We start from the raw sequence: 14,540 nt of genomic DNA on the forward strand, positions 1-14,540 counted from the left end.
AGGTTGAAATGTAGGAAACACTGGAATTACAGACTCGGCAAAGCACAAAAATATTGCAGTTTACTCTTCCAGTGCCTGGTGGTGAATAGGGCTGAAATGGAGATGCATGGTGATGGAACCACCTACTGACATTCCTCTACTTCCAAATTCTACATATTGTAATTTTTCTAATATAGGTTGAGTTTCACAGCCTCAGAAATTCTTAAGGCAAGCTGAATATAAAAGTAAAAGCTCATTTGATAGGTTGATAATTAGGAAAAATGCAATACTGACATACTGAAAAATACATTTAGTATGTCTAGACACATGTACTAACCTATATTGCCCTTCAAAGCTTTGCAAGGTAGTCCTGACAGCTTGTAATTTCCGTAACATTTTCATTGTGATGGGTTCATCTTTACAAGAAAGCAGACAGGCTACAAACAGCAATGAGCCAGGATCAAAGGCTAAGGATAGATAGGGAAGAAACCGTTGAACCTAGATACTCCTTTGTCAATCTACACTAAATACTGTGGCATAAAAAACAGTTCTCTGAAATATTTTGGACAATATTATCAAACCCGGTATTTGGTATGTGGCTATAATGCCCAAAGATGTGGCAGTAGGCTTTTGGGAGCCACATCTTTATTTACACTGACTGTTAACTAGCTGGACTACCAGTGAAAGCCTGACTGCAACAGCTTGCGTTCCTGGTGCTAAAAACTTGCCACATCCTGACAAAGACGTGTAATTTTTCGAAACCCCTTGTTGTCACAGCTAGATTGTTACTGGTACCTGAATTGACGTGCAACAACTCACCTGCTGAAATGACATCTTGGTGGGTCTTGGGAGACGGCAGGACTCAAACCCCAGATACATTTCTCAAACTCAAGACATATTTCACTCTGGCACTCTGTCGTCTTCAGCTACCCAGGCAAATATTTATTACTGCTCTGTTACCTGTGACTGGGCAACATTTTGCTGGGCAAGGTTCTGGGTTGCTACAGAAACTGTCTGCAGATCCATTCAATCAAGCAAGGCTGTAGTGACAAGACTCGGGCTTTCAGCGGGAACATAAATAATTCACATTTCTGCTGGCCTGCTCTTCATGCTTTCCCTACAAGCAGGCTGGCGGCTCAAGAGAAAGCAGCTGTGATTAGCTGGAACTCACACCTAGAGAGTTAAAGGCACGTTTACTGAAGTGTTTTATATTTTCAAAATGTTTTGCTTCAGAGCCTAATTTTTTTTGGAGGGGGGCAACACCAGCAAGCCTCTCTGTCAACCGTTTCTCAGCAGGATAATGGGAGCGGCTCTTTGTTTAACTAAACCCGCTCCTATCACATCGCATCACACTCCACCAGTTGTCCCTCACCAGAGTACAGCCGCCAAGGAGGCAGCTGGCTTGCAGACTGATAAAGCATGCAGTCACGTAACACTGTGGAATTAACCTGGAAAAGATCCCCCGCCGGTGTTTCAGATTTGCCTGGCCATCCCTACCCGCAGGCAGCAGCAGCTGTTGGCATGGACATCACTGGACAGCCATAGCAGTGAAGTACTTACAATGTTTAGGCTCTGTTTATGCGTGGTGCTGGAACTGCTCATTAAAACTTGACATTAAGCTGTATAACTACTAAAATACTTCTTCTACACACAAATTCAAGAGGATTCCCTCTGTCCGAGTTGTAAACCCTTCTCCCTCTTGACTTTTCCCATTTATACAAACTATCAGTGCAGTATTTGCTCCCTCCCTCCCTCAACCACGCTTCTGCTGTTCGGATCTGTGGGTTCAACTCTTCCTCCTGCAACAAAAACATCCCCTTTTACAACTGTTTTCAATGAATATGGGATGGATGTCAATGTATATGGGTTAGATGGGAGTCTCAGCAGGGTTTGGGCAAGCCAAGGTCTTGTCCACCTTTAGCAAGTCAATCACCCAAGAACTTTGTGAGTAAATTCCATGTAGTTAAATAATATTTAGGTTGTATGTGTGTTTAACGTGACTGCAGGTAGCCTGGCCTCTGCTGAAGTAATAGACTGACCTCTTTGTGATGTTACAGTGTGACCTGATAAGAAGCACACCGTATGATGTGTAATCCATGCAAAAATAAAAAAGCCCTTCAGCACTTTCATGTCATTTGCCTTCTTTAGTGGTCAGCTGCATCTGCTGGAGGTTGTGGGTGCCAGATCCATGTGCTGGGAGCTGCCACCCAAATTACAGCCCCTCCTGCCTCCCTGTCCCCACCACAGCTGTGTCTGGCTCTGGGATATTCTGTATTTTTTGATGCTTCTTTGCATTGCACCAGCTTACTAAATGTGTTGAAGTTGGTGTGGGAAAACATATCTGCTTTTCCCAGGTCCTTTTTTAGAAATATTTCTAGCCTGCCAACCCTGTGGAGGAAACTGTAGAGATACTGAAAAGCTCTAGACTTCTGGTTGTGATCTCCACTCCAAACAGCGACAGCACATGGATCCGCGTCAGGCTAAAGACCTATTCCAGCCATATCCACACCGCTGCTCTTTCTGCCACAGAAAGCAGTTTCAGGGCAGGACAGGTGACGGAAGGTGTGTTGTGAGCCATTTTAATTGCCAGATCCTTTTGGGAAAGCCACTGCTCACCAGCTCCTCATCAGCTTGTGTCTGTGCGCCTGGTCATTCATGCCTTAATATACAACTTTGCAGTGGTCCCCAGTAAGTCTCAGTCCTCGAAACGTCACTCTGCTTGTCAAGTTTGTTTTGAATTCGAATCCCATCCTCTATTGTAACTGCAGCCTTCATCGTTTTGCACCGTCAACAAATTTCATATGTGTATTTCTGTAGAAGAATGGCTGCAGAAGCGTGGCCTTAGAATCTCTGAAGATCTGCACAATCCAGGCCTGGTATTAGAATAGGCCTGTAATCAGAATTGTACTGAAGTTGCTGTGCTGAAGTTAACAAGAAGGGTAGCCTTGAGCTATTCTTGAATCCTGAGACCAAGTAATTATGTTGTGCCAACAGGCCGTGGCTGTAGCAAGCTACAGCTGCTGGGAAAGCAGGTGCAGGGCCAAGAAAGATAGGGACCGGTATGGGAAAATAGGGAGTAACAAACTACAAGGCTGAAGCACAGCAACACAACTAGCTACATGGATAGAATGCTTATTTTAGTCATGATAATTAGGGGTGTGAGAACCGCGCGTGTTTAGAGACTACTAACGGATTAGATTTCTGCATTACGAATATGCATGTGTATCGGTTCTATATAAGTAGTGTTAGAAACTAATAAAGTTGAGCAAGATGCATAACTCATATTGAGCGTCTTCTTGACTCCGGCGAACCCTTCTTCCAACATATTTCTATTTCATTATCTGCATTGTTAGTGAAAACGTTGGACAAATTAGGATAGACCCCTGTAGCCACCTTTCTGTGTTGAACATTTATGAAATAAGTTTTGTACGGACCCTGTCGGAGTTTCAGCTAGTTTGTTTATAAGTATGCACCACGAGACGATATTTTCACTCAATATCTGACTTCAGATATCTGACTTCTACTGTTTTTTGCTTATTTATGAGTCTTGTTAACCTATTGTAAAAAGAAATTTGATTGCAGCTCCTACCTGATACAATTTCTACCTGATGAATCCATGGTAGCTGCTACTTCTCACCTTGTTATTTTTCAAGTCTTACAAATAACTTTATGTCTGCTCCAAACTGGAGGAACTGAAGATGGCTGGTCTTTAATTCGTTAGTTCCAAAGACCAAACACATCAGATCCTGCTGCTTATTGATGGCACTGAAGTTATACACCTTACATTAACCCACTAGAAATGCTGGAAGTGATTTACATAATGAATTTACAGCCTGCACAGCTACATGGTCAGTGAGTGGGGATCTGGCTGGCAGAGAAGCATCTGATCTTTGCACTAACACTGTAAAAATCAATTGAAAAAAATAAAAGGCAAAGTGAACAACAAGCTCTGGAAAGGAAGAGCTGTTCCTTTATGTATTTATGGAAGCAGACCTGAGCAGGACACCCGCAGGTGCCTCGCTCTGTTCTGCCTGTGAATCATTCATAAATATTTTCTGCTACAGTTACGCAACCAGTTTTGCACCAACCCTATACAAGTTTCAGCTGCTTTGCTTATGAGACTGTTATCTGAGACAAAAGCCGTAACAAAGTGGACATTTTCAGTGTTTTTCTTCTCCTCAAGTATCTTCTTACCCATACAAGGATTTCTATTGGTTTGATAAGACTTTTTTTCAGATAAACTGATGTTGCCAATTTTTAATGTCATTATTACCTGCTGTGGGGGAAAAAAAAAAAAGAAATTGAAATGTTGGCAAAGATTTACGAGGGATTTTAAAAAATATATATATTTGTGTTGGGTTATTTTTAAATGAAAAGCAAAGCTCTAAATTTTCTTTTAACAAAAGAACATTGTCCATCAGAAAATGCATGGTCTGACAGTGAGATGCAAAGTAGTTTTCCCTGGTCAGTAGATAAGGTGGGTGGTGGTCTGTCTTTCTGGCTCTTTGGTTAGATTAGAAGGAAGATCCATGAACTGAAGGTGATACTGCCTCTCAGCACATTTTTCTGGGAAGAAGTGTGATTCCTGGCTGAAAATCTCTTCTCACTTGCCTGGAAGTATGAATTTTGGGGGTCCAGCTGACACTACAAGCCCAACTTATAGCTTCATATTGTGGTGAAAAATCTTTGTGTGCAAAAGGTTTACAGCATCTCTCTTGAGAAGAACAAATCTGGTCTCGGGTTGGCATTTTAACTGTTACTTACTTAACATAGCTGTGTTCCAGCAGTGTTAACACTCACGGGACCTTCAGCAGTGGCCAGAACAGGCACCCTCTCTTTTCCCACGCCCATACTGCATGGCTTGCATTGCTATGCATCTCCCTACCAACACATCACTCCCCTCCTTCGTTTTCAGTCTCAACAAGAAAACCCATGCATGGGTCAGAAAACAATTATTTTTGCACTAACCTGAGCTTGTATGCTCGTTAAATAAAACTGGTGCTAGCTCAACTGCAGAAACGCTTCCAAGGAACCCATCTCTCCTTATCCCATCCCGGACAGCCTTCCTGTATTAAATAATATATTAAAAAAATCAAACCGCAGTGGGCCAGACTCTGGGGCCACTTACAGAGGTGGGGGGGCCGCAGCATTATCAGCACGTTATCACTTGTTATCCAGAATAGGCTCTTCCCTGATTCTTCAAACAGGATTTTCCTGTTAGTGTGTGTGGGCTGGAAGGTTTAACTACAGTCTGACTCTTCCTGCTGCTATGACTGTAATTGTGTCCCAGAGATCTGTATGGATATTGAGTAAGGAGGTGTAAACCTGCTCAAAAGAACAGTAGCAGTGATCTGCAAGCCAGTCTTTCCAGGGGATGGCTGTCATCATCACAAAACAGCAGAGCAAGGAAACACAAACACAAACACACACACACACACGCACACACCCCAATGCTTTACATTAAGGAACAGTTTTTGACTTAAGCCTATTTTATATCTTGTAAGAAGATTAAAAGAATTAAAGAGAAACCAAGTGACCTGTTTAGTCCATTTATTATTAAGCATATGACACATAGCTTCATCTTACAGAGGGTCAGAATAAGCAGAAGGATGTGATTATACACCTTTTATGCTGCTCTTGAGGACTTCCAAGCTGGAATGCCCTGCCTTCATCCATCTCCAGAGGATCCCCAAAGCTTCACAGTTGTATACCCATGCCACCATCTACAGTTCTTGAAAAAAGATTTTGATTGTAGCAGAGTAATTATCTCAACGTATGAAAAGGAAAGCTACCTTGGTTGTGCTGCAAAGGTTTTGAGAAGGTGGAAAGTGCCTGTGAGGTGGGTGGGATGGGAAGTGTGAAGCTGTGGCCTTCCTGTGGACCCTGCCTGAGAGATCCTCTGGCTCTCATTGCATCAGTGCAATGGTGGCACGTTGGTGTGGGTGACATGGGGGGGGGGGGGCGACATAGAATATGGCCTTGAAAGAAGGGCTCTGCAGCAGATCTGTGCTTGACAGCCCACTCTCAAGGCTGCAAGACAAAATGATAAAAGCACAATGACTTCTTCACATACTGGTGGTGCCTAAAGCCCTCGCCTTTCCAGCTGAGCCCCAGGAATACTGAAATGAAGTGTAATCTTTTTAAGGACTCCATAAACACTACAGTAAAACAATTCACTGGCTGACCTAAGCAGGGACGTTTAAAGAAGTACTCACAATGGTCTTCCTCAAGACCATCATAAAAGTCCCGGGCTAATTCCCAAGTGCTTTTACAATCCATTTGCCTGAGTTGCTAAGCAGAGAAAAAATTCCAGCTAGAGTTTATCTGCATGCTGTAGGAACGTACAGCTGCCTAATAACCCTGTCTATTTGCAGCGCTGTGTTTGTCCAAAAAGTACTTGCAGTAAATATTGTCAATCATAAAAAATCCATCATGAATTAACAAACTGTTCTCATTACATTGGGAGCAGCTGGTATATTGGGATACACTGTGAGAATCGGCGTGTAGAGATGTGCCAAGTGGGCTAAGAACTGTGGCGTGTTACCATACTAGCCTGGCCATGATCAGTTCTTGCTTTGAGTTGGGTTTAGATGAGACAATACCCTGTTTGGGTAGCTTGGCATAATTGTAAACATATTTAGACAAATGGTGAAAGTGGTGTAATTCTGTGTCTAATTACCCACTTCAGTGCTGTGAAAGGAGCTAGAATCCAGCCCCGTAATAAACCCGACCCTCGATAATCCATATATACATATATAGGTGCGTGTGTGTGTGCTTTATATTTTATATGATTTAGGCTGCTATTTTACTTAAGTCAATAAACTAGCAGATTCAAATTACCCAGTCACCAAGTTAATACAGCAGATAATGAGAATATATGTACTAATGAGCTGGTGAAAAGCAGCAGAACTCAGCAGTAAACAGGCACATCAGTAGGCTGCTCAAAAAAAATCTTTTTAGATTTAAATCTGTTTTGCCAGTGTCACTTCAGTCTTCAAAAAGGGCAAGAAGGTCTCAGGACACTACAGGTGGGTCAGCCTCACCTCCATCCCTGGGAAGGTGATGGAGCAGCTCATCCTGGAGGTCATCTCTGAGCACGCAGAGGAAAGGAAGGTTATCGGGAGCAGTCAGTGTGGATTCACCAAGGGGAGATGACTGACCGACCTGGCAGCCTTCTGTGGTGGAACGGCTGGCCGGGCAGGTGAGGGGAGGGCGGTGGATGTGTCCACCTTGACCTCCGCCCGGCTTTTGGCACCGTCTCCCACAGCAGCCCAGGCAGGCTCGGGCCGGGGGTCAGGGGAGCAGTGGGGGGCTGAGAGCTGCCCGGACGGCAGAGCTCGGGGGCTGGGGTCGGTGCTGCGGGGTCGAGCTGGGGGCCGGGAGCTCGCCGTGTGCCCAGGGGTCAGCGCTGGGTCCGGTCCCTGTTCCACTTATTCATCAGTGACCTGGATGAGGGGACAGTGTCCCCTCGGCACGTGTGCTGGTGACACCCCACCGGGAGGGGCGGCTGGTGCCCCAGGGGCTGCGCTGCCATCCAGCGAGGCCTGGGCAGGCCGGAGAGCCGGCGGAGAGGGACCGAGTGACCTTCAGCAAAGGCCAGAGCAGGGTCCTGCCCCTGGGGAGGGACAGCCCCAGGCACCAGCAGGGGCTGGGGGTGACCTGCTGGGGGGCAGCTCTGCGGGGAAGGGCCCGGGAGTGCTGGTGGGCAGCAAGGTGCCCGTGGGCCAGCGGTGTGCCCTGTAGCCAAGGGGCCAGTGGGACCCTGGGGGGCACCAGGAGGAGCGTGGTGGCCAGCAGGTCGAGGGAGGGGGTCCTCCCCCTCTGCTCTGCCCTGGTGGGGCCGCACCTGGAGTGCTGGGTCCAGTGCCGGGCTCCCCAGCTCCACAGAGACAGGGAGCTACTGGGGAGGGGCCAGCGGAGGCTACAGAGATGATGAGGGGACTGGAGCATCTCGCTGGTGAGGGAAGGCTGAGGGAGCTGGGGCTGTTCAGCCTGGAGGAGAGATGGCTGAGGGGGGATCTCATCAATGTCTGCAAATATCTTAAGGGTGAGTGTCAGGAGGACGGGGCCAAGCTCTTTTCAGTGGTGCCCAGCGACAGGACAAGGGGCAACGGGCACAAACTGCAATACAGGAGGTTCCATCTGAATATGAGGAAAAGCTTCTTTACCCTGAGGGTGACGGAGCCCTGGCACAGGCTGCCCAGAGAGGCTGGGGAGTCTCCTGCTCCGGAGACATTCAGAACCCACCTGATGTGACTCTGCGCACCCTGCCCCAGGAGAACCTGCTTGAGCAGGGGGTGGGGCTAGGTGACCTCCAGACGTCCCTTCCAGCCCTGACCATCCTGTGATTCTGTGGTTTAACAGATTTTGATTTGAGTTTTTCCTTGCTGTTTATTTTGCTTTGACATTATTCTTCCAGGTATAGAATAATCAAACATTATAATTCAATTTAAGAAGACAGGTTTGAGATAATCTTGCTGTTGACTGGGAACTGCTTCAGTCTGGGACCAAAGTATTTGAAATAACTAACTCTGTGAATAAGTTGTTGGTGTTCTGGCATTTATTAGGGATTGAAACTTAAACCACAGATAGTGGATGGAATTCATGTCACCGAACTTCAGGCATCTAGCAGATGTGATGCCCAGCCTGTGCTTTGGCTTTCCTTACTCTCTGTGGAGAAGACTGACACATCCCAGGGCTGATCTCAGTATCTCTCCCCCTAATTCAGGAATCCTAGTTTACAGAACACAAGCTAGCAGGAGCCTGGTCTCAACATTTGTGCCTGTATAATATTCTCACGTGGAGTGTTAATGACTAGACAGTTAATTATGTAAGTAACTGTTATGCAGGAATGGGCTTGATTCTCGTGCTTGTGTTGCAGGAAGACTGATTTGTCTCTTGAGATGCCGGTTCCTTTCCGTTGACTGTGGAGGGAGCTGAGGTTAGAGTAGCTCAAGGTTAGACTTCCAACCTACCCATCCAGCTGAGATGCATTCCCCCCACTGCGTCTACAGGCTGGTGTTACTGGTATTGGGGAATACTCTGCCTCATCTTTAAAGGTCTGTAGGCACTTCGTAGATTTTATGGATCTGATTTCACATCCCATGGCATAAAGTGTGACAGTTACTTATGTAATTAGTAGGTAGTCATTAATTTTTCTGAAATCAGTGGCATTCCACAGGGGACCAATTGTACATGTATAAGTAGTACAGGCTGCTGTTGACTGGAGTTCTGTTAGGAAGCTGTACATAATAAAAGGTAGTATCGCGACAATGGAAAATCTATCATGTTCTAATATATAATGATTTATATTCTGTATTTCATGCTCTGTTGAGAATACTCCTACATGTATTATGTAGTTTTAAAAGGTTTGAACAAAAATTCAAACATTCCTCTCCTGGATATCAGTTCATTTACCACTCGGAAACTCTGTTTTCAAAACGGAATTCCTGTCTAAAATTCTTTAATTTTCAAAAAACCTGAGTACCAGCAGTCTTCATTTTGAACTATTTCAGAAGTATAGCACAGCTGAGGCCTTAGTATCTACTAGACTAGGTATGATTCCTCTCTGTTATAACATATATACTCATATATATTGTCTTATAACATGTATCTCTGCAGAAATAGAGGAAGCTAGTGACCAAGTCAAGCAAAAGACTGAAGAGGCATCTTCCATAATGGCTACAAACAGCAGATAACCTCTGGCTTTCCCTTCCACAAACACACGTTGAGTAGGATTCACATCCTCCTCTTCTGCAGGGATCAAGCCTTTCGAACCAGTTCCCAAAACCATGTCCACAGTGCAGGAAGGGTGTTTGATGTATTTGAATGCAGAGAAATGCCACCAGAATGATGAAGAGATTAGAGGAAGAGGGTCAGGAGGATAAAACAAGGTTATTGCAGACACCAGTATTTGCTATGGCTCTTCTGGAACAGTTTCCACTTTACACCAGGCTGTCCAGAGGTTTCTGCAGGATTTAAGCTTGCCCAGCACTCGCGCTCTGCTTGAGGTTAATAACATGGAAAATCTTGTGTGTGATTCCTTGCTGTAATGACCTGTTAGTGTACATATGGGCTTTCAAGTTATGGAGATGACTGATGATTTATTAAACAGCCTCTTCCTGTTTGCAGTGATGCAGTGTAATATTGAGTCATCTCTGACCCTTTAGCCCTCCCTGTCCAGGCTTTGTTGTTTGCTACCTGTCCCCTAGAATTTGGATTGATGATACTGGACAACAGTTTTTACTTGATCTAGTCTCGGTTTTATCAGTTTTGGATGAATACACTGTCCTTTCCTAGGGAAAAGGTTTGAGCTACATCGCTACTATTTGAGCTATAATAAATTGCTAAAAAATGAGCTGTGTGTAATTTGGGATAAATCACTGAATTTTTGATTTTGCTATTAATTACTTGTATTTACTGCATGCCAAGGCACCTAACTCTTCTCCCACAGTGCAATGAGTCCAGGGCCCAAGAAATCAGCCAGAAAGCAGATGTTTTAACGCTCCACTGGATTCTATTTGACTGCCTTTTGGAGGGAGCCACTGAAATCTCAGCAGTATGACATCTGACCCTTTGAGGGATGAAAACGGAGTAAGTGTCTGAAAACAACATCAATTCTTTCATCAGGTTTGCACAGCTGGGTATTTTATCCTTTCTCCACCGAGTATAGCTGGGCCTTGGGTAAAGCAGGTTGGATGGTCGTTCCTATTCACAGTGGCTTAGTTTAGTTTAACTTTGACTCTGAAAACATAACATCTTGGCTAGAGAGCTGCACTTTCAGTGGCTGTGCAGTCTGATGGGTGTGCTTGCAAATAGCTGGAGGCTATGTCGCTAATTCCTTTCTGCCAGTGAGACGTGCCTGTCCATTTCTTGGACAGTGTCATGAGTCTCTTATTTCTCTTGCCTGTCACTGGACCCAGCTGATAGAGTGTGAACTCATGCGTCATCTATATGCCAGTTGTAAAGCCATTGTGCCTTCCTAGAGACAAGTCTTTTTTAGATATTACACTACAGAGAAAGAGCAAAGAAGGTGGAACAAGCCAAATGACAACAGTGGGGTAAAAGAGCCAATAACCCTCCAGATCTGAAATGCAATGCCTTTAGATACTGACAATATACAGTTGCTTTGTCAAGGCACAGAATGTTGCAAAATCTTTGACAAGGAAAATTGATGGCTTTCCTTGTGGAACATTTTAATGGCTATGCTCAGCTTTCCCAGCGGGATCTCACTTTCTCAGGGCAGAGATTTGCCACCACTTTCTTGATTTGGATGAACTTTCTGCCAAAATCAACAAGGAAGGAATTGACAGGAAGGACTTTGGTAACAGGGAAATTGTAACGTGTTTGAAGAGAACGCGTGCCCGGAGGAGGGGCTACTTCTGTTTCAAAAAGCAGCTTCTTATCAGCAAACATCTACTCTTTCCTGCAGATGTCTTGTCTCTGCCTTGCAGCAATGCTAAGAAGATGTCTCCTCTTGTAAAAAGCCAAGGGAAAGAGTTTCAGCAGCGTAAGAACATCTATGCATATGCTATTTAAACTCCAGTCATTCTATTGAGCTGAACTAAGAAAAGTATTAAAAACAGCTTGATGGACCACAGTGATTAAAAGTCTTTGCAGTTATTACAGGGTCTGTTCTTCTGCTGAGTAAACACATGCTGCAGCTTCCGTGACAAAGGAAGGAAGTAAATATTGGTACAACAGCACACAAAAATATTACTCACTGCCCTTCTGCCAACTGGTCTTGGGTGGCTTGGGGCAGACATGTCAGTCTTCTAAGACAAATCAACAGTGCAAAACTTGAGTGTATGAAAAATGCCATTTTTTTAAATACACAAGATCAATCTTAAATAGTAGAGATGCTAAGCAGTGCACAGAGCAACTGTTATCTTTCAGCAATCTAACTGAACACGAGTAGCCAGGAGTCCAAGAACTGACTTAAAGCAGTGGTGATAACACCTCTCTCCTCCTCCTTCTCCTCACTCTCCTCTGAAATACTACAACCACAATTTGTAGCACACCATATCTTCCCAAGCTTGAAGAATCACTCACACACAGAGAAGAACATGCAAGGTTTTTTAAAAGCACCTTGATAACTGGAACAAAAAAACTTTGTTTAGCTATGAGTGGAATGTCCTCTTATAAAATGCCAAATGGTCTTTTGTTTTTTGGGTCAAAAGATGATGAGATGATCTGTGAGCTCTTATTACTTCTTCTGTTCCTTCACAATAAAAATCTGGAGTGTTTTAAAAATGCTGAGAATGTGACAGTGATTGACAAGAAAAGAAGGACGTAAGGAAATACTGCGCTGAATAAATTGTAATTGTTTTTATAAAACAAAATTGATACTGATGTAGGTTTTGCATTTGCAATCTCAGCCAGAAACCAGGGCTAAGTTTTCTCAACCAAGACCCTTACACACTCTGCCTTTCAGCCTTATGAAAGAACACCTAACTTGGTAAAATCCCTGAGTGCCTTTAAGGAGAGAGATCCTAAGAAATTAAACAGCTGATTGAACTTTTGTATTTTTAACTTTTTCTCAGTGAAAGCATATCTTATTTTTAGTGTTTGTGCAGTGCATGTGTGAGGCTGCTTTCATAATTTTCATTACTGCATCCGTGTACTAGTGAATACCCAGGAATATGAATTTGATTCCAGTTAGGTGTGGGCACACAACAACGTTTCTACAGAATTAAGTATCTACAGTGTGGAGTTCATAGGACTTTTATAATGGCTGGGACCTGATAACTGATCTGACATAAAGTGACAATGGCACAGAGAGAGCAGTAGCTGTAATCACATTAAGTGTGTCAGTAAAAAATTAAGCTAACAAAATTTTAAAAGAAATTTTAACTCCCAGCTTGAGTGAAAGCTGGCTCTGTACCTTGGATAACGGGTTGTGGTATATCTGGTCTGATACTAGGGACCCTGATGTTGGATTTATTGTGTCATTAAGCCACGGTCAGAGAGGAGAAGGGTGAACTGTATCTTTTACAGTTGCAAAAAATGGAAAGTACTCTGTCACTGGTATGTTCTTCTCAGTGAAAAAGCCAGTGGTGTTTGAAAACTGCTGTTGGAGATGATTCAGTCACCATCTATCTGCATGTTAAATCTTCAAAATATTCTGTGTTACCGCATAGTGATGGCAAAGGACATAAAACTGCTACCATGCATTCACAGGGAGATTTAAAGATGTGGCACAGGTATTTGTATAACTGTACTTTGTTGAGCTGAGCAGGGGTATAGTTCTCATCTGCTCGGATCATTTAACTGGCCTAAGACCAAAATATACATTTAATATTCAACAGCCACCTACACCCAGTAATGGCAGGGTCCTCCAGTGATATGTTAACTATGTCAATAAAATATTAGCCAAATTATAGCTGGGTTTTTCTGGTCAAAAGAAAGCTAAACCTTCATTAAATTCTAAAACAAGGTTAACAAAGAAAAAGAATTACTTCTTTCGTTATGTAATCTGATTATCTGCCATGTTAACTTGGTGACTGGATCATTAGAACCTGCTAATTTATTGGCTTAACTGAAATTGCAGCCTTAAATCTTGTAAAAATTAGAGCATTGCTTTGTTTTTAATGTTTGGTGAAATTGTAAGTAAATTAGGTAAGCAATGTGCTTTGTGAGATTGTTTGTGCCTTCACCCTGTTTATGCAAGCTGTAGATGGGACACAAGGTGTGTTTACTTCATCAGCCCGCAACCTGGGTCACAAACTCTGAAGGCACACAGAAGCTCTAGGGGGAAATCACCAGCCCCTTGTGTCTGTCTCCAAAGCGACTACCTACATCCTTTACACCACACAGGCTGTAACTGCCCCCCCCCCCCCCCAAATGACCATGACAGATATCTGTCTTACAATACTGAGAACGTAGCCGTCTGTAGATTACAAATATGCTTATGGGCTATGGATTTGTGAGTGTGCCCTCATTTACCTGCAGAAGTCAATACAAGACACAAAATTGCCAGATATGTTTACCTATAATGAACACCTCCCTGGATACGCAGCTGGTTTGAAGCAGGACAAAGTAGGGAATCAGGTAGAGCATCTAAGCGACCGCTGCAGGGCAAAACAGCCCCAGCCATCGGGTTGCCTTTTCCAGCCTACAGGGGCTTTTACCGTTTCGCTTCGGTTTTACCGTATATCATGTTCACTGGAATATGGTATATAATAAAATCCACAGCGTGTTGTTTTGGCACTGGGGGAGAAGGCTGCCTCAGTCTTGTCTTGGATGCCGCAGCCATGGTTAGACCCATGGAAAGGGGCCGAGGTCCTTTTCTTTGGTGCAGTTAAGCACGCTGAGTTGGGGGAACCATCTTAAGAGCAGGATGGGACAGAAAGAAGCATTTGAAAAAAAGACCCTGCCTTACAAAGAGTTAATTCAGAAACTTGCTGTTTCTTTCCTGCCTTACTTTAATTATTTTTATTTAAGTATTTGTTTACATTTTAACAAACTCTGATTTCTGAAGTTAAGAGCTTTGTGTTTTGGGACATTAGTATCAAGGGAAAACTGGAGGTAGGTCCACCCCAAAGATCTGCTGACTCTACCAG

Source organism: Falco cherrug, chromosome 2 (genome assembly GCF_023634085.1).
Source record: "Falco cherrug isolate bFalChe1 chromosome 2, bFalChe1.pri, whole genome shotgun sequence".
Taxonomy (NCBI): Eukaryota; Metazoa; Chordata; class Aves; order Falconiformes; family Falconidae; genus Falco; species Falco cherrug.